The 26,706-nt window shown below is 49.8% G+C and overlaps 1 protein-coding gene across 10 annotated transcripts in view; it reads left to right on the top strand.

The window, feature by feature from the left end:
• RNF220 (ring finger protein 220) overlaps positions 1-26,706 on the top strand; it is a 222,210-nt gene that overhangs the window by 50,837 nt on the left and 144,667 nt on the right. The window lies entirely within an intron of this gene.

The following is a 26,706-nucleotide window of genomic DNA, read 5'->3' as shown; positions in this document are numbered from 1 at the left end:
CAGAGAGGGGTGCGGGAGCCATGAGAGGAGAGGAAGGACTCTGGTTTGGGAGGGGAGGTGTTGCCTTTTCAGTAGATGCAGTAGCAAGGACAAGGGGGAACAGAGAAAGGTTTGGGCGATTTGTTGTCACTCTCTGGGGAATTGCATGTGAGCAAGGGCCCAGAGAAGTGCAGCTGGTTGGAAAGGTGTTCCTTTTTCACATCGTGGGGCTGTGAGCTTCATGCAGTTTGAGTACGGGCTCTCTCTGGATGCTTTGGTCTGAGTTTCTGCTGTTATTTGATACCACATCAGGTTCCCATGCTGCTTCTACCTCCAGCCTTGACCAAAATGGAGCCCTAGGACTGAATTAACTGGCACTGAGGGAGATGGATTGGGTATTGCGTTTCAGTGTCTCTAGTTCATTTTATTGGAGCTGACCATATCCAGCTCTCATAACAAACTAGAGTAGATCCATTCCTTGGTTTTCACATGAACCTCACACAAAATGCAGGATAGTGGGTTCAAGCAAAAACAGTGAACAGCATCAAACACAAGGTGTTTGGAGACATGAGGATGGATGTGATAGAGCAGAGCCTCTTACTGCTCACCCTGGAATCACCCACTGCAGACAGCTGCCCACACTGCTCTCCCTCTCTCAGTGTCCCAGGGAGGAACTGGGCTCAAAAGCATCAGCAGAGTTTTGAGAAGATGCCTAGTAGCTCTCTTCTGATGTCCAGGCATGTGGTCTTGTCCACTTGTGGCCAAGTGTGAATGTGGGATGATACATTCTCCTGATCTCCTGGGCCAGGGCTGCTCTTACTTTGTCAAGTGAGCAACCTTCTCAAGTGCCTGTCCCTCACCATCCTTTGTGAGCTTTCTGACATGACACCCGTGCTGAGCTCTCCTCTCAGATGTGTGCACAGTCTTGTGTCATCCCTGAGGAGTCACAGCGTGGTCACCTCAGCTCTCCTCAGCTAGTCATCCTTCTTGGACATGATCCTGCAGGCTCTGCCTTGGTGGCAGCAGATGTCAGGTCCATGTACCTCTGAGGATGTTCTCAGATCACTTCCAGGCTCAATGCCAGCACTTTGGGTGAAGAGGCTGATCAGTATTTGGAATTTGGGTGGCTACTTTAGCATCAAATTGCTGTAGCCCATGGCATGGGGAGTGTAACGTGGAACATGAATTTAGTCTTGTGTGCTGCTCCCAACAGTCATCCTCTGTGCTCTCTGTTCCCAGGGGCAGTGTCAGGCTCACCACAGGTCTGCTTTGGCAGAAGTGAAGGGAAGAAAATATCTCCCCTGTGAGGGTTAAGGAGAGTAGATTGTGGGTGATCCTGCAGAGTACTCCTGCCAGCCCCCGATTCATATGCCTTGGCTGTGCTGAATGTTTTCTCTTGGTTCTTTTGGCAACCTCACAGTTAAAAACTTTACCAGTTTCTTTCTCTTTTTCCCTTCCTTCCTTTTCAGAGTTGACAGGGGCAAAATAAAGGCTTTATTTTTTTTTAAACAATTTTGTTCCTTCTGGGAGTGATGGAGCGAGAGTGAGTGAAGATTATAGCTCTGTGTGCCGAAGACCTTCATAATGGGGGGAGAAGCAGTGACATAATGGGAACCTAATGGCAGTAATTGGCCCTGGTTTTGACAGGGCCTATATCACAGCTCAGGAAAAAAAGAGATGTTTAAAGTAAAAATTTACACAAAATTATACGGTTTGGGGGGTGAAAACGGCTGTTTGGTTTTTATCTCTCCTTTTTTCCCATTCCTCTGGGGACATTGCCTTGCACTGTGTTTGTGTGTCTGTGTGTTTTCATGTCCATCACTTAATCAAAGTCAGAATGCGGGTCCCTGAACAAGAGAGCCCTCTGCACGGCGCCCAGGTTTTTAAAGCTCTGGGTCAGATGCTGAAAGCTGGCATAGCTGTAGTCTCCTTCAGGAGAAGTGGGACGTGGGGTCCCCACTGAGATTTCTCTGACACTCAACCATGCCAAGGCTGGTGGCACAGAAAGCAGGGAGCATGATGAGACACAGATGCCAGAGCAGAAAAGAGGGGCTATGGGCAGGGGTGTCTTTCTTGTTGCCTTGTACACGATGGAGTGAGATCCCTTCATCTTTCTCCACCTCCACTTGTGGAGCCCCTAAAAGCCTTGATCTCTTGTAAGAGCCCACACAAGCAGAGGACAGTGAAAAAGATATATACCCATCAAGAAGGACAGACATGTAAAGGGTGTACAGTGAAAAAGAATGCACGTCCAGGGAAGGGCAGCCCTGTGCCCTGTGCTCTCGGCTCACTGTGCTTCCTTTAATGTTTACTCTGGCATGCAGAGAGCAGAGGTCTACAATATTTCATCCAGCCTCAGACCCATTGAACCTCTTTCCCTGAATGTAACCACAGCTTTCTCAGCCCTAGGCAGCTTCTTGATTATCTCCCAGGATCTCTAGCTGCTTCAGTCCAGGTCATCTCTTCCTCTCTCCAGCACTGTGGTACTTGAGGACAATGTTCTTTCTCCAACGAGGCAATGGGAGCACCAGCCAAAGTAAAATGCTGGTCCAAGTTCTGATCCCTTTGCTAGCTTGGATCACACTGCACGTTTTTTGTTGCCATTCACAGTGCAAGCTGAAGTCCAGCTTGATGTCCTCTACCATGCTCCAGCAGGTCTTCCCTGCTGTTGCAACTTCCATGCACATTTTCTTGCTCAACACATCTCAGTCAGCTTTTCCCTTGGAATAGCAAAGGATTAGTGTGTGCTGATGAAAGGCTCTATACCAGGGGATTGCACACTTGGCCAGAAAGGGGCCACAGGATTAGAGCTGTGACTGCAAACAGAAGTTAGGAAGTGTGGCATCAAAAAAGCATTTGTGTGTGTCTTTGAAATTTCTTATTCACTGCTTGGGACAGGAACTCAAACTTGTACAAGACCCTGAAGTCGCCTTCAAGAAGTGAGTGCACCACACATGGTTATGCATTACTGCAATTTGGATCACAAAGCTGTTCTAGAAGATACTGAGATGGTTATAGAGGGCACTGAGTGACAAATTCCTCTGTCTTTAAGTGGGATTTAGCACAAAGGGCTGCTGGTCTTATGAACAAAAGATGTTCACTTGGGATGCAGGTCTGCACGTTGGTTTGTTGAAAAGGTCCCGATTCTTTCACTCTCTTTAGGACCTCTAAGTGTATGTAGTAAATCATCTCAAGGCTTACCGTGTCCATCACCCAGTAGAAGTTGGACAATATTCTTTAACGACTGACCCCAAGGGGGCAGCCTGAATGCACAGCTGGTACATTTATCCCATGGGAATGGCCAAAGGGTGCTTGTACAGATGTCTTTGTCCCCATTCTGATCAAAATGAAACCAGTAGTTTCATAGTAGTACAGTTTGAAAGAGAGAAGGAACTTAAAATAGGATCTCTCAGTAAAAACGCCTTAGGGCTGTTGTTACACCGCCATGTTAAGGGATCAACAGCCATTTGGACCAGATTGAGCAGAGAAAAAACTAATCTCAGCAAGCATCACAACCTTTGTAGCTGGGTTGGAAGTGGTGTGCCATGGTCCTGGAGAGTAACCTGGGCTCACTGAGCACTTGGTGAATTTGCAGGCTTCAGGTCACCCACTCTGGTGTGATGTTTTGGGAATAAATAAATGCATCTGTCCTCTAAGCTGTGAGCAGTTGTCCATTCTTCATTGAAGTCAGATGACAGCTATGACACAGAAGCTCTATGCTGATCCACCAAGCCTACACAGATCACCCACTGCTGTGGTCTGCCTGGAGAAGGTCTTACCTTGGCCCAGCTCCTGCAGCCGTCTCAGCTGCCCACATCTACCAGAGAGGACAGAGAATTTGCTAAACTCCAGCTGAGAGATGGCAGTGAAAAGTCCCAGCACCTGTACTGCTGGCTGGTTGTGGGGAAGAGAAGTCCTTTCAACACTAAAGGCTGAGCATAGCTTTAACTGTTCCCAGAGCTTGCTTTGCTTTAATCTGGGGTACCTCTCTGCCCACCCCACTGTCAGCTAATGTGTGCGAGAATGTGTGTGCCTGTGCGCATGCACCTGACTGACCTTAAACAAGTGTGCAGAACTCGTTTGCCTTCTAAGCTCAAAGGCTGCAGAGCTGCTGGAGACCTTGGGGGCAGGGGGAAGGCAACATCTGTTCGAAACAAAACAGTGCCTCCTGCTAAATGGCCTAGAAAGCTCCTGTGAGTGGGGTGCTGGGTGGAGACTCCAGCGCTGGGAATGTTTTGTCTGGAGGAGCTGGGATCGGAGGTGGGTATCCATGGGGGCTCCCACATCCTGAGAATGAGCCACATCTGGGGAAGTCATTTGGCTGGTGCTGATGATTCCCCAAGCGCTCTTGGCTTTAATGACTCGTGATGCCGCAAGAAGTGGTCCTGTAATGGCCATTCCATGCTTGGCCGAGGGGCACGTGCTCTGCCCCCACACCGGTGAATTTTCTCATTCCCACAGGGGACCAGCACCTTCCGCTCTCCAGCTGCCCCAGGCAGGGCCACCTGGAGACCCTAGTGCCTTCAGGAAGGGTCTGGAGGATTTGCAGGTTGCAGTAAGGTGTGCTGCTGGTGGCTGTCCAGGTGTTTGTTCTGGCTCTGCTGTACCCATCACCAGTGCTGGACTGGTGTTAATTCTCCCTGCCATGCAGAAGGTTCAGAGGTGCTGGCTAAGCTAGGATGTAGATGCAGACCCAGGAGCCTAAGACTGAGCATGGATCTACTGCTTGTACTGGGAGGGAGTAGGGCAGCACCCTGATCTGGAGCAACAACCTTGGCTGTTGCACTGGCTGGGAGCTGAATTTTCAGTGAAGGTGTTACCTGTGTGTCATTGCCTATAGGAGAACTGGCCAAACCCCAAGACACCAGCACCACTCTTGTCTTCTGGATCTTGTATGGGACCAAGCACCCCCAAACACGGTTCTTTGGTTACATAGCCCTTCTTACTGTGCAGCTGAGAGGCAGTGATGGCATTTGTTCCCCTTGTCCCTGGCAGACTTCTACAGATTTCCAATTAGAAAAGTCCCTGCTTTTGGACCTTGCACCCTTCACATGGCCTGTAGAAATCCAGGTGATCCTGTCAGCCCAGCAGTTGGCCAGGCCTGCCCCTGTGGCCATTTTTAGCTTTTCTCAGAAAGGAGAATTGCTCTGGGACTTGTCCTGCTGGGAAGCAAATTAGTGACCTGTTTAATCCAGCACCTTGCCTGCAATGATGAGCAGAGCTCAGCACTCCAACAAGTCTAAGTGCTCTGCAGTTGGCAGTTTGAGGTTATTCCCCTCCAACCCTTGTGCCACTCACCAATAGATTTCAACTGAAATCCCCTGGCTGCATGGCAAAACCTAAGGTAAAGTTCCCTCAGCTGGAAGTTGCCTGCTTCTGACTTGTCCAGTGGTGCTCCTGTGGCCTTTCTACTGTCCAAGTACCATCATTGTTCTTCCTTGAGAGGGTTTTGGTGGGCTTAGCATAGTTTCCAGTGGTATCTGCACATGGGAGCTGGGACTCTGCCTTCCTCTGGTCAGCCTTGGCACAGAAGCAGAACCGAGAATAATGGAGCTGGTGCTACACAAAGTGTTCATCCCAGCTCTCCTGTAGCCTCTGAGGATGCTGCTGATCTTGCCAGCTGTGTGGGGCTGCAGTGGGCTGACTGTGTCTCACTGCTCCAGTCTGTCTTAACCCCAGAGAGCAGAGTGCCATGGTTGAGTACCCACAAGTCATTTTGTGTGCAGACACAATGTTCTTCAGGTTCCAGCTGTGGTGAAGGACAGAGAGACAGGGACATTGCCTGGTGCCTGCTGCGGTGCTTCCATGGACCTCGTCCTTGGTTGCACTGGTCTGCTGCAGTCTGTTCCCACTGTTGCTGTCTTGTTGCTGTTTCTGGAGCAGTCAGCCTGCACTGTTGACTATTTCCTTCTTCCATGCCTCCTGCCCTTGGTGTGGGTCACCTTCCTTTGGTGGGTTCTCCTTCTTCTCGCCCAGACCCAGCAGAAGATTTCTTTTCATGCCAAACCAAATGCAAAGCCAGGACAGAACTATCAACAAGCTTCATGTGTGCATTTAAGCCACTTGAAGGGCTCAGACTCTGCTTAGCCCCAGGTTGCAGCATCCGGTATCCCATCCTGGCAGGATGGCCATGCCAGTGGGGAGCAGGGAATTCCCTCCCTCTGGCTGCCTTGCGCAGCAAGCGCTCATAAAGCCGCAGGTGTGGGATGTTTGTTATTTAGTCTACAGCCTGGTATGTGACAGTTTCTTTTCTACTCGGAGTGGTTTCAGATAATTAGTACATTATGATTCCACCACCTTGAGTGGGGGAGAAGGGAGGGGGCAGCCCACCCTCAGACTACTTGTAATTTCACATCCTGTGTTTTATGGACCCGAACTGTTTGGGGCGGGGAAGTTGGATGGGGGGGATCAGAGAGCAAACAGCAAGTCCTTCCCCCACCTTCACCATCCACCAAACCCTGGGGTTGTTAGGGTGGCCAAATGTTATTTTGGAGAGTTGTAACCAGCTTAATTCAGAGATGTTTGTTCGTGCTTTTTTCCCCCCTCTTTTTTTTTTTTTTTTTTCCTTCTTTTCATTTTAAGGCTTGAATGCTTTAAAAAAGGAAGAATGAAAAACAAGATACTCTTTCTCCCGGCCTGTCCATGCTCCCCTCTCCCTTTTTATTACACGCTTATCGCTTCTTTCCCTCCTGCTTTTGAAATTGATTTCCTTTCCTTTCTCCCCTATTCAGGGCCTAAACGCTGAATGTTCGATATTTCATTTGAGGCCGCTAATCGCATTACCACCCTTGACGTTTTACAGATATCATATTATGGGCGCAAATTTGGCAAATTATTAGCGTTGTAATGTATAGCTTGTCAAAGGTATTTAAGACACTAAGAGCCCTGGGCTTATCAGGGTTCGCAGAGAGCTCTCGTTGAGCTTTTGAAATGCAGAGAGCCGGTTATAAAACACACTGTGACTCTCTTTTCAGCTTGTAAAAGAGAGTGTGAGAGAGAGAAAGGAGGGGGAAAAAATATCATCCGTCTATCAGGGTCTTCTAGGGCTGATAACAAGCAAAATTCTTCTCTGTGGGTTTCACTGGAAATGTGAGAAGCTTTTAAAACATTTCACAAGCTGTCTGGGAAAGAGGAAAAAATCTTTATTGAAAGGATGTAGCAATCTTTTTACTGAGGTCTATTTATCTCCGGGGAACAAGCTGTAAGTAGGAGTTCCCCTCCCCGTGACTGGAGGAGTTCGGGGAGGGAGTTTGGGGTGCTTCTGTGGTGACTCCTCCAGGCCCAGCCTGGATGCTGGGGTTGGAAATTGGTCCAAGCAGCCCTCCTTCATCCTGATCGGCCAGGATGCTTGTTCCATGACCCGTTTGCAGCTGCAGGCGAAAGGATGGGGGAAACCCCTTCCTTGGTGCCCCAGAGCATCTTCGGGGTAGGCAGAGCAGGACCGAGACAGTGTTGGCATTTGCTCAGTGACCCTGTCCCAAGGGGAGGTGTTTCCTCTACGATCAGTTTATTAAAATGGTTTTAAGTCCTTTTAAAGCCCTATGGGGGATTTGTACCTTTCCTTGGTGTGGAGATGTGAGCGTGTGTGTTCCCCCCTCTCTCTTCAGACCGAGGGAGGAGGGGGCATGGCAGCTCCGGGTCACATTTTGCTCCCAATATTGTGATGCTAACAAGCTGTGGAGTTCGCCAAGGCGAAGCGGGGTGACAGGGCTGGCGTGATTCACTCCCCGCTGGCAGCAGAATGGATATCATGTGTCTTATTACAGAGTTAGACAGACAGAGCCCCACCACTGAGAGCTGTCAGTCCTGCCTCCGCTTGACAAAAACAAGCCATAAATAAGCAAATGCTTCACAGCAAGGGGGCGTGTGTGTGTGTGTGTATGTGTGTGTGTGTGTGTGTGTAAGAGAGGAAGAATGGCTCTGTGTGAAATACCCATGGGGGGCTGCATTTGTAACCCCGGTTTGTAAGAGGGAAAATGGGTGGGATTTGTGCCACCGGGTCTCCACAGAAGAGAATGTTTGGCTTCCTATTGCCTTGTGTAAGTGTTTGGAAACATAATCTTGTGTACAGCAGGCTGTGCACATCTGGGTCAGAGCGTGCCAGCACAGGGGCTGTGCAAGCATGGTCACAACTGTTTGTTTGGGAGGCAGTGCCAGCAGGAGGGGTAGCTGGGGGGTTCCTGTTGCAGAGGTATTTCATTGTGAGGACACAGTGGGATGCTGAGGTTGGTAGAAGCTTTACAAGTACCTGTTGCACACTCAAGTGGGCCTATCTGCAATGCTGGCATTCTGGGAAGATGCAAAGCAGTAGGTTTGGGGAGCACAGAGCATCTCTGAAAAGAGATGAGCATGGCGGCTGGTTGTGCATAGGCATGGATGAAGTGCCCATCATGTTCAGCAAGCTCTGACAACACCTATTAAGATTGGAGAACATGCAGCTCTGAAGGGCAGGGAGCCTGTCTTGTCTGGGGCAGGAAGGGTCCATGGTCTTGTCAGAGATATTCTAAGAGAGCAGAAGTGAAGGGCTCTGAGTCCATGCTCCTGCATGTGCCCTCTGATGGCTGCAGTCATGTCACCCGTCCCTCCTGGGCTGAAACAGGGATTAGCACTCGGTGCCCTGTCTCTTCTGGTGAGTGCAGCAGGTTTTCCTGGCAGCCCTGTGCAGCCCCCTTCCGCTGCAAGTGCTCTGCCATTCACATCCTCCCAGCAGCTTTCAGCCTCTTCCCATTTTGTGGTGCCCCGGGGGTTTCCAACGAAGGTGTAGAGCCCACATGCAGAGCACTATTTGATCCTCAGTTCACTTTTCTTGTTCAGCATTCCTGGGTAGCTGAGAAGTAATCCCTGGACCCCCGGGGGCCACAGACCAAGGGCTGCAAATCACTGCGTTCCACTTAAGTCTGTCAGGTTTTGTAACTGCCCCTGTGCCTGTGGGAGGGCAGGGGATGCCGTCCTCTGACCAACCAGACCACAAGATTTCCATGACTTTCAGTGCCATATAGAGCTGGTCAGCAGCCCTGTGCCATGGAGCAGTTTTGGGGCAGTAATATGGGTTGGAAGGGCAGAAGCATCAGCCACAGGGCAGGCAGCAGTGCACAGTACAGAGAAGTGCTGGGAGCTGTGGTTTGTGGATTCTTGCAGACTGCTGGTGCTGTAATGTGAAAGAGAAGATGTAGCAGGATTTGGGCAGGGATTCTGGGATGGATTTGGCTCCTCTGAGAAATTTGCCTCATTGCTGGCAAATGTGCCAGGCAAGCCCTTTCTACATCAAATGGGGCTACTTTTCTCTGGTCTTGGTCCTTCTACCTTAGAAGGCAGTAGGAGAAAGATACTGCCCTGTCCTTGGTTGGTTTCTGCTGGGTTGAAGTCTATCCTTAGGGCTCTGCTCCCATTTCCCTAACAGACAGAAGTTTGTTTGATTTAAACGTGGAGCCCTGGGCTCCCTTCTCGTCTCAGCCTCCTAAGGATGCAGCATTCCCCCTCTCTCTCATATGAAATGGCGCATCGGTAAGTGCTACTTAAGAAAACACATGTTTTCCCCCTTGAAAGCAGCCCCCCCACTCCCCCCTCACACCAACACCTTTCTTTATTCGACCCAAACCTCACCAAGGGGAATTTGCAACAACTGCGGTGATAAATCCGCCCGCAGATAATTGGCAAGAAAACAACACTTGTGCAGTATATAACGTTTTATGGTTGTTTCATGTACTTTATTATAATACTAATGAGCAGTTATATATCAGGAGCTAACTGCACGCCGGATTAGCTTGTTAGCATGATATGAAACGGCAGAGCAAATAGTCCAGTCCCCCTCACCCGCACGCCCTCCCCCTACCCCTCGTTCCCATTTGCACTGAGTAATTAGTATGCAAATTAGACCCTGGGACCACACAAGTTCTAGTATATTACAAGGGCTTTATTATGCTCTTGTGAGTAGATGATGGAAGCGGCCCATGACAGTGTTTATCTCACTACCTCTCTCTCTTTTTCTCTCTCACATACATTGGCAGAGAGTAAACACACACTGAGACGGGCCCCGTACCATTATGACTCCCTGAAGATGCCACCAGCTTGCCTTTATCCCGACGACCAGAGTTAAGAGCCTCCTCTGGAAACACCATAACAATGATGTTAATAATAATAATAACAACCCTGATGATGGTGATACTAAGAGCAGCCTTGGCTCTGGCAGTCATGGTGATGATTGCAGGAGCAAGAAGAAGGATCAGAGTGAGCCAGAATGAGCTCTTTTTCACCTGCATCATGCTGTGGAACAACAAGGGTTGGCCTCTGTTTCCAGGCCTGCAGGGACATCCTGCTTTCTTGAGTACAGGATTATGGTGTGTTAACTGCTCTTGATGTGTGATGCTCAGAGCAGAGCATCTTTATAGTCTTTGGTGATTTCCAAGCTACTGAGCAATAGATCTCAGCTGAAGTATGCTCCTGGGCTCCTCTCCTCTTAAGTTTTCTGTTTGCCATTCTTGGTGCACTACTTTCTCTTTTTCCCTTTATTTCTCGCTGAGGTGGTCTCCAACCATATATCTGGTGATGCACAACTTCCCTGAACATAAGTGCCTTCCATTTAAATTAGACTGAAAGGCACCAGTAGCATCCTCTGTCTGCTACCACATGGCTCATGTCACTGAGGCACAGACTAAAGTCAATCTCCATCACCCATGGGTGCTGGGCTGGGAGATTGAACATGGTGCCAGGGGCTGTACTCCTGCCCATGGGAATTGAACCTACTAGCTTGGGTACCCATCACTCTGTTGAGCTATTAGTTACAATTTGTGGTTGTCGTAAGCAGGGCTGATGCCAGTCTGGTCACCTGGGTGTGAATGCACACAGTAGCTTTCCTATCCCTGATCCAAACTGCTCTCTTCAGGTCTGAGATCTGGTCTCACTTACTTGGGGGTTGAAGTAATGAGTATTGGGGAGATGGCAGGGGAAAAGGAATGGAAGGAGTTTCAGTGAAACCTCATCCCTACTTAATGGAGCCTGGTGGCATGCAGTCACCTCCACAAGCATGTTGGGTTCCATTTCAGAAACAAGCAGGTTTTTGCCCAGAGAATTCCCTGAGGAAACCCTGGCTGTGGAGCTCTTGGTCTTTGACTAAAAGAAGATGTTTGAGTAAGCATATGTGCTCTGTGGAAATGGAACCTCCTGCAGTCACTGTAGTGCTTCTGCAGGTGCCTAGGACTTCATGAAGGTGTGGTAGAGTGAGATGTTCGACCTGGGGTAGGGGCATAGAGACCTGGATCTGTACCAGACTCTGTGCTGGGCTGCTCATGGGGCAGGGCAAGTCTGGCAGACATCAGGTGTTAAGCTGTCTCTGGGGAGCTGCCTTTTTGGGGTTCACTGCCAGCATTCACTTTGGTTTGTTCCCATTCACATGGTTTTTTTCTCATCCTGGGAGCTGACCATCCTGGATGTTTGCTGTTCTGGGGGACAAAGAGAAAACTAGAGGGATGGTTTGCTTTTCTGGGAGGTGTCTTCTCAGGGCTTAATGCTGAAGAACTTTGTGTAAAAGGAGAGAGAGCCTGAAATCCCAGAGCAAAAAAAAAAATTGGCTACATTTGTCCTGAGCGTAAGCGAAGGGCAGGGGAGGATCTGTAGAGGCGGCAGTTTTTGTAAAGCACTGAAGTGCCCCACACATCATGCCCTGACAGGCCCTGATGTTAGCTCCCGGAATGGATCACAGGAGACTCATTAGAAAAAACAAATATTATCACACGCTGAAATGATTTATGGAGAAAAATGAAAAATTTTGTGTTGTTGCGTCCTCGCTCCCTGGCTCTCCTTTGCTTTCGCTCAGGGAAGTTATTTATGGCAGCGGGCCCTTAACAAGAGCAAGGCAAAGCGCTGAGCCGCTTGCTCCTGCAAACTGCCTGCATTTGATTTTTATTAGTGAGTTAAAACTTCCTTCTTTTCGCCTCCCCCCTTCCCCTCACGCGCCTTTATTATCCTGGACTAACCGAAATGCATTTTAATGCCTACTACTTGTGCTTTTAATAGTGATTCTATCGCCACCCCAGCAGCAAATAAAGTGACATTGACAGGGGGAGGAAGGCCGGACAGACAGCCGGGCAGACAGGAAGGAGTTACAGCCCGCGTGCTCTCGCTCCTCGGCTGCTCGGCGCCGATACCTTCCCAGTAACCCGAGAGCTGTTTTATTGTCAGACTAGCAAATGCACACCCAACCGGTTGCTGCTGATGTGTTCACAGCTCTGGCAGCTGCCACTGTTGAGGCCAGGAGTGGGCAGTGCCCTAGCACGTGGCATTGGGTCCCTGAGAGGTGGCTGCTCCTCTCCTCCCATTCATGACTAGAGGGTGGGTGGGAGGCACCACAGTTTCTGTGGGGATGGTGGACCCTTTGCATCATATCAGTGACCAGAGGTGGTGGGCACATCTGGAGCTTCCCCCAGGCTTTGCAAGTGTTCCTGGCTGGGGTCTCCATACCCTTAGCTCTACTGACTAGGGGGAACAGCCCTACAACTTCCCAATCAGAGCCCTTGGCTCCCAGCCTCCCACAGAATGCTCCTTCACCGTGGCCTCAGTTGGAGGGTGAAGAGGGGCTGGTGCCTTTCCCCTCTGGGACACATTCTGGCCACTGGAGCAATTTTCCTGGCCTCAACTCTGCCAAATTACCACCCTGAACTGTGCCCAGTAGAGAACCCTGGCAGAGGTCAAAGCCAACCTCCAAGCTGCCATCCCCTCCACTCAGTTGCTAAGTGTCTCCAGGGCCATGGTGACTATGCCAGTCCTTGGTCCCCCTAGGAACTGTCTGGGTGGCTGGACTGATCTGTTCTTCCCTGTCCAAGCATCCCCAAAGCAGCAGGATAAACTTTCCGGAGCGATGGTTATCATTTGGCCTTTCTGTCTTCTCCCTCTTTGTGTGGGTCTTTTCACATGAGCTCAGTCTGGGCATCCTCCCAGTCAAGGGGTCCTCCCAGCCTTGGCCACAGCCCTTGACTGTTGCCTTCTTTGTGGTGTCCAGGGCTTTCAAGGGAGCTGGGATCCCTGAACTGGTTAATGCCCGCTGACACCTGCAGCTCTTCAGCTGGTGCTGCTGGCTGGGGGAGGCGCAGGGAGGGGGATCGTTGGTGGCATTATTATGAAGAGCTCAGCAGGCCTGGGGCCGTCCATTGTCTGGGTGGCAAATAAATAAATAGAAGAAAGCAAGTCTTTCCTATGGCTCGGCAACGGGAGGTTAACAGCTGGACATGACATGACAAATTGAGCATTTTTTTTTCCTGCAGGGGCTGATCCCAGCAGCTTGGTGTGAGGAGGAGGGATGAGGGAGAGCAGCTGAAGGAGGGGAGGGAGAAATTGGCTGGGTGAGGGTCCCACTGCTTTGTGGAGAGGCTTTGTCCCAAACTAGCCACCTCCCTCCCCACCAAGCCAGGGCCCCAGGGCAAGTCTCTAGAAAAGACATTACAGGGGAACTGTCCTCTAGAAGGGAATCCCCATCCCTGAAACACCCACCTTAAACTTGCGCACCTGATTCACACCACGACAGGTCCCTGCAGCCAGCCCCCGTGTTGTGTCCCCCCTCTGGCGCAGCTCCGCTCTGAAATCAGGCAGCACAGTGCCTTTTAACGGCCAATAAAACCCGGAATTCTCCAGCAGGAAAAGCAGGGAAATTAATCAAATCGTGGATCTGCTGTGAATTACGTGCTCACCTCCCATCTGCCTGTTCAGCCGGATCACCTTCCCCTCCCTGCCTGCAGCCCTTTCGGCTTGCGGCAGGAGGGAGCCTTTATGGCTGCGCCTGGAGCCCTTGCCATTTGTCGTGGGCTTAATAGAAAATGTGTTAAACATACAGGAAATGGCCCAAATGTTACCAACACATTTAGTTAGCTTGATTTGTTTCTTCTTTTCACGAGTGGCAGGGAGTGGTTGCTTTAATTTGGAAATTGTGGGATCCAGTGGCTGGCTTTGTCCCCAAGATGGTTCTTCCTGAAAGTCCTCTGCTGAGATGGTGCCCTTGGCTGAGTGTGCTGCTGGTGCCAGTGATGCCTATTGCACCAAATGCCATCTCTGGCACTTTTTTGAGCTGTGGGATGTTTTTGAGGCTTCCCCTCAGCCATTTCTACCTAACCCAGTCTCCCTCCTCTTTGAATGGCTGCTGCACTGCATGTGCATTGATGTGGCCCATGGGGCGTGTCCTTACGCTTTACAGCATGTGGGCACCTTGGGCCTAACCTGCCTTCATGATTTTACTCCCACCCTTGTGCCTCTCAGGGCCTGCCAAGGACCTTGGTGCCTCCAGGAGGGACAGCTGCAGCTCTTTGGAGGGTCTCCATGTCCAAACACTACTCTGTCCAGAGTTGCTCTGTAGCCCTTTTCTGTATGGTCATTCTTTGCAGTACGTTGACTGAAGGCTTTGGGAGAGCTGGAGTCTGTTCTGTTGCACCTGGGAAAGCCAGGAACAGTTAGGGACTTGATGTCACTCATATACAGGCATCACTGAGTTCCCTTCACTGCATGGATGGGGCTGGAGAGGAACTGCAAGCTCTCGCCCATCCCAGCTGATATGTCTGGGACCCAAAGAAAGTCCTCTAAAGCAGCAAATGTGACCCAGCCTACCCAGCAGAAGTAGCAAGGATGTTTTTTGGTTTTTTTTCTGTGTGATGGACATCATTGGAGTCATTGCTGTGACTGTGGTGTGGACAGGCCCAAGGGAGCTGGAGCCATGGTGGGTGGTCAGGAGGGAGACTCTATAAACCCCATCAATCTCCTCCTCTGGCTCCTATACATCTGCTTGCAAAGGGAGGGGGAGGCAATAACCTGGCTGTCCGCTCACCAATGGCGCTTTGGGAGGTGGAAGGGGGAGGAAGGGGGGAAACGCCAGCCCTGATCCCTTGGCAACTGCGGGCTGAAATATTAACTGGAAGAATGTGCCCAAGACTTGGCCCCCACACTGGCCTGCTCCAGCACTGCCTCCTGGGGGGGAACAGGGAGGGGGCAGCCTGTTTGCACAGTCCAAGTGTCAACTAATTAATAGGAGTTTATAGGAACATTTCCAGGGCAGCTGGCTGAGGAGCAGTGGGGGAAGTGCCCCATGTTTCCTGAATCCCAGCCATCACCCAGTGCTCTTCAATGCATCTTGGAGGGACAGTGGCTGATTGGATATGCTTGGGGGTCTGCAGGACTGAAGCAGCTCAGGTGCTCACTGCATTGCTCCTTCCTGCATGTGCTACCACCATGCAGAGGGGTGCCCATGGCTTGTTCTGCAGACCTCTTCATTGCATGGACACACTTCTCTTCCCAGAGCTTTAAAGTCTCTGTTGCATGATTCAAATGGGTAAATTTGTTGATGTCCTACAGTAGTTCCCTGAGCACTCATGCTCAATTGAAGAGCAGCAAGTTTCACATCCCACTCTCTGTCCTCCAAGGTACAGGTGTGGATGTGTCCATTCCAGACTGTAATTTCTCATGTTTTCTCACACAACATGAAAGATGCTTCCTGGGAAGTGAATATGCTCCCAACAATGTATGTGCTGGATGGTTCCCTCAGAGCACAGGTGTTACTTCCTCTTGTGTTGGCAAAGTGAGAGGTTTCGCTTGTAGATCTGTCCCAATGCATAACATGTTCCTTGGGACAGCTCCCCTCCTGTGCTTTGCTTGGTCATGGTGTAGGGATCTTACAGAGGCAGTCAGGATGGAGCTGGGGTAGGGAAGGGCACAAGCTGGGGGACCATTCTGGGGTGCCCCACACAGAGCAAGGCTGGAGACCCATGCTCCGAACATCCCTGAATTTAAGGCCTACCTGGCTGTGATCTTTGAACAAACCAATAAATGAAGTGTAATAACCAAAATAGTGATTGTTTTCCTCGCAGTAGCTGTGGAAATCTCTCCCCGGGGAGCATAAAGCTGCCAGCCTCAGGTTTTAGATCACAATCCTACTAACCTTCCTGTCCCCTGGGCAATAGTGTACTGCTGCTGCCCTCAGAGCTAGGCTCTATTTATTATATATACTGGCCTCTGTGTGTGGCGGTGTGTTCGTAAAGCCTGATTGAGCTGTAAGGAAAAGTGCACTCAAGGGGAAGGAGGAGACAAATGCCTGATTTGGCCTGCCCTAAATATGGGCTGATAACCTCTGTGGGTGCTGCCAGAGGGTTCAAGTTGGTCATCCAGATGCAGCTCCCGCTGCACAGAAGTATTCTTTGATAGCCGTCTTCCACAGAGGACCACAGTTGTCCTGCCATTGTAATCAGCCCTGAGGTGCTTCAAGGTCTGCAGAAGCACAGCAGGACTTCAACAACTTGCTCTGAGCTGGTGGCTTGCCCTTTGCAAGGATCCTCAAAGTCCAGCTTGGAGAAATCGAGACCCCTGACCAAGCAGGTGCAGCTTGGAGCAGCCAGCAGATGAGACCCCAGCACTTTTAGGGATGCTGGCTCCAGAGGCTGCAAGGTGGTGGAGCCACTGGATGGTAATGAATCATTTTGGGTGTGTCTGAAATTATAGTTACATGTAGCCTGGACCAAAATCACCTGCAGGTGTTCATCTTCAGGTGATGCATGGAAAACCAGATCAGCATAGGAAGGACAGTGTTTTGATCTCCTGACTGTGAAGATCTTTGGCCCTGGGCTTGGAAAAACCTCATCAGGGAGGCAGATATTAGCAGGGACCCATGTTCCATGCTGCTCAGCATCACTTGTGTGTGCTGGAGACCTTTACAGTTACTGTGCTGGAGGGTGAGGATCCACAGAGAAAACCTTGGCTGAAGAGGGAAGAGGGAATTCTACAGGGATGCTGTAGTGGCTTGTGGGGGGTGTGTATCTGTGCACAAGTGTACACAAACATGCCCAGCAGTGCTCAGTTGTGTGTTACAGATCTGGTATTGCTCAACTTTGGGAGCAAGTCTTCTATACAGTGCCAGTAGCCATCTGGTGTGGATGGCTGAGGGTCATAGCACTGCTGCTCCATCCAGTGAGTCACCATGGAGCTCAGCAGAGCCTTGAGTAGATGTTCCCATTTCACTTTTCCCAGTTTATCTGGTTTTATACAAATGCGAACTGAGGCTGTGATAAAACAGGAGACAAGATAGACTGGGCCCAGTCAACCTGCTGGGGGATGGCATGACCCAGGAAAGTCCCAAAAGATAAGCAAGACACTGTTCTCCACTCCAAACCCCACTGTGAGTTGAGCATTAGCTGTAATTACTTCCAGCTTCTGGAAGCATTTACTCCTGCATCAGGGCTTGGTATTTCAGAGCCAACTTCAGACCTACATCTCAAAGGTCACTCTCCTGGTATGGCTGGCAGTAGGAATGCAAACAGTGTGGCTGGCAGTTGGCTGGAGTCATCAGTGTTTCCCTGCTTGTCTTGCTGTGGTTTCTACTGCAATGTCTTTGCTAGGTAAGAGCCCAGTACAGATTGACATGGCAGCTGGCAAACTGGGAATGACAAGGCTGCCCCAGCCAGTCAAAAAGGGGCACAGTAACAGACATAGTTACTTTTCATTGGGGTAATAGAGAGCTAAAAGATCTTTCATTTTCCAGGAATCTGCTCCATCCCCCTACATTTAGCTTTCCTATATAATATTCCATGCTGTAGCCTATAAATGCTGCTCTGAGCCCACAGCCTGATTGAATTTGGAAGCCTTTGTTTACAGATGTCTGGCTGTACAGGGGTATTTATTGAATTTTCCATGAAATGTTGCTCCTCTAATGCTGTAAAGCACAAGCTGCCCACATCAGAGAAGCTGCGTGTTAAGGGATCGGGTTTCGCAGAGATGCATTGCTCTCTCCGTTGCTCTCCCTCGGCATCCTTTCTCTGCCAGGGAAGGAAGGTGGGTGCTGAAGTCCATGCACAACAGGGATTTAAGAGAACTCTGGCCCTTAAAGAAGAGGAGAGCTGTCTGTCTTGTGCTCTGTGGCTGGATGATGCATTTGGTCCTGTGAGGCAGCAACTCCAGCCACATGCAATGCAGCCCAGCCAGTGCTGAGGGCAGAGCATTTCTGTGCAGGGCACAGCACCAGCCAGGTCTGCTGGTGGGACTGCAGGTGGGTCTCACTTCGGGCTAGTACAAGTACTGTACTAGCTGTTGGTGGTTCTGAAGAGACCTTGATAACAGACAAATGTCCTCAGGGCTTTTTTGTGCCTTCCTTTGAGACCTGAGTTGTTGGGAAACAGTCAAAACAGTGGATCATTTATTAAGATGTCTCTTTGGTCACTGTCCCTTCAGTCCGTCTTTCCTTACTCATCTGATCCACTGGTGCCCCACAAGAAGAAGGCTCTTATCAGGAAAAGAAACAGGATTTTGTTACTGGGAGAGTTTTGTGGAGCCCCTCTGAGCATCCTCTGACCTCAGTGTGTAATTTTTAACCTTTGTCTTGGGAGGGAAATGGAGGAGAGCCTGGTCTGTGAAGGACACATCCGGGACCTGCCATTCTTGCAGTGGTAACTGGAGGAATGTGTCTTCCTTCCTCATGAGGGAAAGTACAAAACCATCTTGCAAAACTCTGGGTCAGGAGCCCCAGGATCTCTGATGTAAAATAAATGATTCTCGGGAGAGAGCATGTGTTCACCATGTTAGAAAAACAAGCCCCCTGCAAACAGCACATACCAAACTCTGCCCGGAGGAAAGGACTTCAAGGGTGGATGGAGGGAGCAGTCTGAGCATCAGAGCACAGCCTGCCCCCCTCTCCCGGGCTGGATCTTCACACTGGTCTGAGGAGGAGGCAGGAGGGATGGGGGCTTGTTTTCTCAGATTTGATTGGTTTATTTATGTTTGGTCCAGGCTCCCATCTGGTCCAACTTCAAACAGGGGCTGCCGCGAAGTGTGGAAGCCACCAAGAGAGACTCTGCAAACAACAGTTGTGCAAAGTATATAAATATTTCTGGACATAAAAATTACTATGTCTGAGGAGGGATCACACTGACCTGTGGTGAAGGGTTCCCTGTCCTGGTTGAGATAAGTCCTGGAGAGTGGCTGGAGCAAGGAGAAATATGTGCTTATCTATAGTTTACATGTGGATGTGCAAGGGCAGAACCAGGCCTGCTGAGTGCTGCTACGCTGGAGACTGCAAGGCAAGGAGAGGACAATGAGGAAGTCTGTCTGTGTGTTCCACATAGTCAGCATACAAAAACGTCCACTGATTTGGGGGGCCAGAATTGGATTTTGGGCTTGTAACTCGTTGAAAAATCCAGCATGGTCTGTCTCAGCTTCCAAAATATAGCAGCTGCATTTTAAAAGTTTGGTGTATATCCTGGAGATGAACTATTAATTGGAGACAGAGAGAAAATCCAGTTCTGTTCACAATGGCATTTTGTGCTGTTTGAACAGGAATGAGTTTGTGGGCCAGCATCCGTGTGCATCCCCAAACAATGCAACTGTGGGCTTCAGAACTGGCTGCTGGATTGTAAATCAGATCAGCTCAAACATTATAGTTTGGATGGCATTCCTTCAGGGAAATGCAGGCAATGGCTGGTGTTACGCCTTGCCTAAGACAATGTCTGAGTTTGTGATGCTGAAGAAGTTTGTGATGAAGGCTGTACAGAGGAATTTTTAACTTACGCTGCAGTGGAGGGAACTGCAAACAGTGCACCACTGAGGGCAAAGAAATAGTGTCAGGGTAGAGAGGAAAATCATGCTAGGAGGGCATGCTTAGGTGTAGGAACAGCGTATGGCATTCCCAGATGCACTTCTCAGTATCCAGGTAATGGTCCTTCCTTATGTAAGGTAATGTGTATTTCTTTCTGGGATGAGGAAAGGAGCAAGGAGAACACAGCCACCTCTATGGACTCACTGATACATTTGGGAACATTTGGGGGTGATGGGTCTTGTGTGGACACCAGGAGTGTCCCAGCCGCAGACAAGGCATTCTCCGTGCTGCAGCTCCCCTGAGGCTCAGTTGTCCATTGACCTCTGACCACAGGGACTGGAATCAAACCACATGGGAGAAATCCAACCAGGCTGCTCATTCTCAGATGAGATGAAGAAAAGCCCAAAAGCAGTTGTTTCTTTACTTGGGTCCCGGCTGGGGGATACAGGGTTGTTCCAGATCAGTGAATTGAAGTCTGAATGGTTTATGTTCTCTGAATTCAAAGGTTTTTAATCTCAAAGATACCTCTTAACATTAGCACACCCAGATGTGCCATAGGCAGCAGCTTGCATTTGTCCCTCCCTCAGGGAGAGCCAGGTGCCAGCTGCTAACCATGGACAGGAGTGACATGGTGTGTGGTTTGATACTGTCCTTTCCTCTGCTGCAGAGCTGCCTGGTTGATGTCCCAGCCTTGCTTCAAGAGGAACATGGCAGCCAAAGCATAGACAGCCAAGGGAAGGCACGCAGCTCTGCCCAGGCGTGGGGGTTGTTACAGACTACATCAGGCAACAGAGTCAGCAGTAAGGCAAAGCCAGAGAGACCCTTAGGAGCAGAGACAGTATGCTGAAATTCCCATTTGCCCCTTTTCCTCTTAGCAGGGACCAGGATCAGCTCCATGTGAGGACTAAACCCTACCACCCTGTGGTACAGGGTTCTCCAGGTTCTCCTGCTTCTCCAGTATCCATGACTCTCCTACTGTGCAGCTTCCCCTACTGGGGCTCCCCAAAACTGACAAAGACGTGGGGAAGTTAGCTGGGAATATCTCAGAGTTGAATTCAACTGTTTGAGATGGAGAGTGTCTAAAATACGTCCTGCCCACGCAGAGCCCTGGCCCAGCAGCCGCTCTCTGCAGCGGCCCTCAGTTAAACCTGATCCCTCGCTTTAAGGGGCTGCCTGGTACTTAGTGGAGACCATAAATAGCGATTTATAAACGATCTTCACGCCGATTCCTCTGCCGCTGCTCAGACATCAAAGTCTATAATTCACGCCCTCCCGCGTCCTGAGCCTTGCAAAACTGGAGCCTTTGATGTGAGCCCCCCTCGGTACCTGCGTGCAGGGCCGGGCCTGGCTGGGCTGCGGGCATGTGCGCTGCGTGCAGCAAGGCGCCAGGCCCGCTCGGCCAGGCGTTTTATAAGGTGTCTGCTGTCACTCAGCCTGTTCCTGAGCCTGTTATCCCCTTTGGCAGGGCTGCGTGGGACGGCTCTGGAACAATGGGAAAGGACCGGGGGGAGATTGCTGGGGGCAGCATCCAGAAAGCACCTGGCCTCTCCTTCCCCCCTTCCCCCCAGCACCTGCAAATTAATGGAAACTTCTCCTTCCAATAGTGCTGCCTGTGCTGTTTAACAAGTCCAACTGCATGCTCTGAGGGCTAGAAACCAGCCTGGCTTCTTGGGGTGCAGATGGCTCCCAGGATCTTTGCCCAGCCCAGCTGTTCTTTGGGCAGGGGCAAGCACTGGTTAGAGAACAGTGTGGTGTGAACGGTCAGTGATTATATGTAAGGTAAGGCTAAAAAGGAGTTTCTGTAAGATGAACAGTTTTCTCTTCCTCATACATGTGAAACTGCAAAATGGAGGCTCCTTGCTGTGGTTGGGCTGAGGTCTAAGTGAGCTTTGTGGGACAGGTGTCCCTGGGCATGTGTTACCAGCCTGGCAATCTCTTCCTCTTTCTTCTGCCTCTTTCTACCTCTGTTTTTTAGTTCATGGAGCTGTGGAGAGTAATTTCAAGATGTGAAACCAGTGCAGACTGGAGAAGGCACACATTCCTCTTAAACCAAATGATTATTCAAGTGCAGCGTGCTTGACTGTGGTACCAAAGTGCTGTGAGAAGGGAAAGAAAGGGCTTAGCTCTGTATCTCTGATCATCCTCATCACTGCCAGTTCAGCCTCCTGGTCCCCAAGTGAGGGCCTGCAGGGTCCGGCACCAGAGCTGGATAAGTCACATGTAAAGCACAAATGAAACTGTCCATAAAAAAACTTGCCTGGTGTGGTGTGAAATACTTTGTCTTACAAGCCAGACATTGCAAAGTTGATAGAGGCATTTGGGGTGTTGGGAGGATTTCAATGTATTTTGCAGCCGGGATGGTTGTGGTTTTATTTATTTAATTTAATTTAATTTAATTTTGTTTTGTTTTGTTTTGTTTTATTTTATGTGAATGTCTGTAGAAATGTATTGAAACAGTCTTGCATATGCTGTAGGCTGGCAAGTGGGGAAGAAAGGGCATGAATCATGTCACTCGGCTGTGTATTTAATCATATCAGACTGGTTTGGTTCTTCAACAAGTCAACATATATTATCTGTGTGAAAAAGGCATTTTACAGGACTAGAAGTCTAAATATCATTTATAAATATTTAATTCTACAAGTGATCTTTGCAAAAGAAGAATAGCTCTTCATTATCATACCTGTGTCTATTGAAATATCACCATTATTTATCATCCACTGTTGGTGCAGTGTCCCACTTGGGCCTTGAAGAGTTATTTTCTACCACAGGAGGCTACCACAGGACTGGTCTCATCCTTCTCCCCATGCAAGGCGCTGTTTGAAATGGGACACACAACTATGGCATGAGTCCCCTCTGTCCTGGCCCCTGACTGGACCAGCACAGGAGCAGGAAGGTCACTCTGTGGAGGTGTTCAGTGACACAGTGTCTCAGCTTGGGAGAGCCTCATGCCATCGGGCTCCTTAACCTTAGCAATTAGAGCTGCTGAAACCCTCTTGGTCAAAGAGCTTTCCTGGAACACTGGTCACCCATCTGACTGTGAAAGTGCCCTGCTGTGTTGCAGTTAGACTGCTCTTATGGCTGTCAGAGTGAACCACAAAAAGCAGTGGCATTCCCACTCATCCTGTCCTCATACTCATCCCTGTGGCTTTCTGCCTGTTTAATTTCTCTGACATTCAGCCCAGCTTTGCCCTGCTCTGTTTTGACTCCTGACAAGCCTTTCAATTTGCTCTCCTCTCTGAAGAGCTGAGAAGCCATTGATAGCTCTCCCCCTGAATTATTGAACCTCAGTGTCGAGTTTCAGGCCCCAGGGAGCAGCCCCACACACCATTGATCTGTAGGGCTCAGGTTCATCCTGCTGCTGGCATATGCCTGTCCCTGGATCCCCAGGCAGACATGGCTCCCTGCATGCATGGCTTCTCGCTCTGCTGTGGGAGGAGACGCCCATCTTTATGGACAGGGCTTTTAAAGATGGCACCTCTGGGGTGTGCATGCTGCACCATCATCCTCCCTCCGTTGGAAAAGGGTGGGAGAAGACAGACTTGTTCGTGGCCATCTTCCCATATGTAATCATGAGCCCTGTGTGTCCCCTCCTGTGAAACAGAGGTGTGCTGTTGAGGTAGCACCAAGGTCTTCTGTTGGAGTAGAAGGCCAGGAAGGGACAAAGGATTAATCTGGTTAGAGTAGGGAAACCTCTGATTTGCCCATCTTGGATGTGATCATGCAGAGTGACGCCGAGTCCCCAGGTGGTGCAAAGGTAATCTGCTTTATTGCAAAAAACAGCCCTCTTTAAGCAGTTAGCTGGTTATCAGTTTACATAGTTTTAAGGCACAACAACCCCAAGTCAACCAACCACCATACACCATGATGTGGTGTATTGGCTGTCGCTCAGCACGTCTCTTAGGTCTCTCTACCCCTATCCCAGCTGAGTCACTCTCTCACAGCTCCCTTATACGTAGCCTAAGTACCAGGCCTGAGCCATGATTTTACAAGGTAACAAGGCCCTTATTTTATAATGCTTTACCTATATGCAACACTTGGAGAAACAATCCTCCCTGGAGAAGACACAGTGTCAGGGAGTATCTCATTTAAACCCCACTGGTGTCTTGCCCCAACTGCCCAGGACTTTCTTCTTGTCACTGCTGTGCAGGCTGATCAGAAAGCAGACACCCATTTGCACCAGAAATATTCACAGTGTTTTCATGTGCTGTAGTGAATTGTTTTACAAGGACCACAGGAATGTTTCTTGACAGGCTACAGAAGACTGATAGTGTTTTTCACCATATTTTCTACAGGAACATTTTTCATCCTCTTTTTTCACTGCCATCCTTACAGCCACTGCATCATGAAAGGAAGCAGGGAGCCCTCACACACCAGCCTGTGTCACCGTGTGTGTCCCCTGGAACTGCTGTGCAGTGCCGATTACCCAGGAAAGAACAGATTTCCCATACTCCGTCCCTCCCTTACCTAGACAGGGCATTTTTCACCCCTGGCCACTCCATGGTCCTTCTCCCAGAGGCTGGCAGGATGTAGGGGCATGGCAGAGCCAGAGTGCAAATGCATTTCAGTAGAGGGGGAAGAGGAAGGGCAAGTGTGGATTTTATTAAGTGATAACACATCTCCAAATCAGATTATGGGAAATTTTCGGGGGCACCTCAGCATTGATTGGCTGGGCCAGCATTGGCAAGGCTGTGTGGGAGCACGTCGGAGCATGTGCAATCGGATCCCTTCCATTAGCCTGATCGATAGACACCGTGTGGGGGGAGTGGGCAGGAGTGTGGACAAAACTGCATAAATATATACACAGGAGCCAAGAAATCACATTACAGCCAAAGAATCTGAGCACAACATGGGTAACCCTTTCACCCCAGGCCAGGGGGAGCATTAATGCTTTCACGGCAGCCCTCTGGCTCCAGTGCTGGATTGGAGAATGACCAGGTTGTGGCTTGGTGTAGGAAGCAGTGAGGCACCACTTCCTTGGCTTGCTAGAGGCCAGGTGTGTTTCTTCTACTGCAAGGGGTCTAACAGCACATACTCTTATATGCATGGTGTTGTTGGCACCAGGAGCTTGAGCAGCCTTGCATGGTGTCTCCTCCAGCGGTATCCCCTCCAGCAGTGTCCTCACCACTCTTTGAAATGGAGTGCCTGTGGGTTAGTATCAGACACCAAATCTCTGTCATGCACAAGGAGAAGGAGCTGCCAAAGGGGTTGAGAGTCACCACAGAGCTGAGCCAAGCCCAGCCTGCAGGCCATGTCTTCCTCCATCACTTCTCACCAACAATTTGCTGTGCAGCCTCAGGAAAGTGGGAGTTATGGTTCTCCCTTCTGCATCACCATTGTCTTCAGCAGGCCCTGGTGCTTGCAGGCAGGCAGAGTTTGGTGCACCCAGTTCATGGCAGCCCGACAGCAATGAAGGAGAGGAAGGAAAGAACAACACTTACCATGGGATAGAGAGTAAAACTGGGTGAGGGGGATCTCAGAGAGAGAATGACAGAGAACTAACACTGAAGAAACAAATAATATATTTATAAATTCTTCTCTGCTTCTTACAATTCTAAGACTTCATATGAAATGTGACAGAGCTTGTTGTCCTCTGAGTCCATGTTCTTTACATCTCATATTTAGAATTTCTGAACAAAAAAGTACCAGAGAAGAATAATGCAGCTGCAGAAGCCTTCCCACTTTCACCTGCAGTATGGTCTGGAGACCTGGGATTTCAGCTCCCTCTCCACCAAACCCCACTTACCACATTTCCAGGCCCTCCTCAGCCATGCCTGCCTTTCCAGTCCTGTTTTGACACTTCTAATTAGCAGACATTTAACACCTTGTTTTGCTTGGACTCTGCCTTCAGCCAGACAACACATCGATGGCCTTTGACTTCTCCCCTGACCTCAGCGAACCTGGCAGTGCGGAGCTCTTGGCATCGCTCTGAACACATCCTGTCCAATTTCCTCCTGCTGCCCTCTGCTCCCCAGTCCCCACGGCCCTCCCCAGCCATGCTGGGGTGAAGGCACGGAAAGATGTGACGCGCAGCCTTTCCCTTCGTAAGCGCTTTCCTGAACATGATTTAAAGCACTGAAGCAAGAAGAGGGGGGGGAAAAAAAGGATGTGTAATAAAGTCAGCACTCTGCTTATTAAGGGGAAAAGGCTGTGCTTTACTTACACTAACATTAATTAGATAGATATATAGGGAGCAAAGAGCCGTCTAGGAGATTTATACAGGGCCCCTAAAGATGGATGTGAGGATTGACAGACAGCATCTCCCTTAGAGTGCCAGGATTGAGGTAACTGGGAAACAGAGAGTGATGGGGAACCAAACTGTAGTGGTCTCAGTGATGCTTAAGTATAGCAGTTATGAGGGCATATGAGGATGTTTGGACCTGCCAAAAACACCTGGGGGTGCCATGAAGCTGTAAGGAGATGCAGATGGGGAGTTCAGGGAGGTCTCTGAGAGCATCCTCAGAGAGGAGCGTGTCTCCCTCTCCTGTTCCCCTCTGCTCTACAGGCAGGCAGGAGAACAAGTAGCTGAAGTCTTTTAAGCAATACTTTGTCTTTTATTCTCCAGAAACCTATAGTCATCTGGATGCTATTACCAAATTTAGGAGACACTCAAAGCTGTTTATTTTCATTGTGAGACTTTTCTCCCTCTGCCTCCTTCCTCACATAATAAAATATTTTCCTACCAGTCCCAGCATTGGACGGACAGCAGAGCAGCAAACCCATCATGGCCTTTTCATGATCCCCTGCAGAAGGGTGCTCTGTTACCATCTGATAAGAGCTCGTCCCGTTCTTCTCAGTGCATCATGTCAAGGTAGAAGAGCTGTTCCTGCCCAGCTCCCATCCACACACAGTGGGGCTGAACCATGTGCATGCCACTAACACAGCAGAACAGGTGACCATCTTCTTTGCTCTTCTAGGTCTGCCTTTATGGCCATCTGTACCATCCTTTTCTTGTGTTTCTGTCTGGGGAGGTGACCACAATCCGTGGGTCCAGCAGGGGTAGCTGAGCCCATACGACCTGTATGCTCTATGCTTTTCACCCACCTTCCTCCTTCCTCATGTGTCACGTTGCAGAGAGCAGAACTCAGTGGCCCTTTCCCAGAGATGCTTCAGCAAGGATGTATCTGGAAGTGCCCTGTGACACCTTTGCAACTGTTGAGCTTTCTGCTTTGCCAAGACAG

The sequence above is a fragment of the Catharus ustulatus genome, chromosome 9 (genome assembly GCF_009819885.2).
Source record: "Catharus ustulatus isolate bCatUst1 chromosome 9, bCatUst1.pri.v2, whole genome shotgun sequence".
Taxonomy (NCBI): domain Eukaryota; kingdom Metazoa; phylum Chordata; class Aves; order Passeriformes; family Turdidae; genus Catharus; species Catharus ustulatus.
Note: the sequence above shows the minus strand (reverse complement) of the source record. Positions and strands in the feature narration are given on the sequence as shown.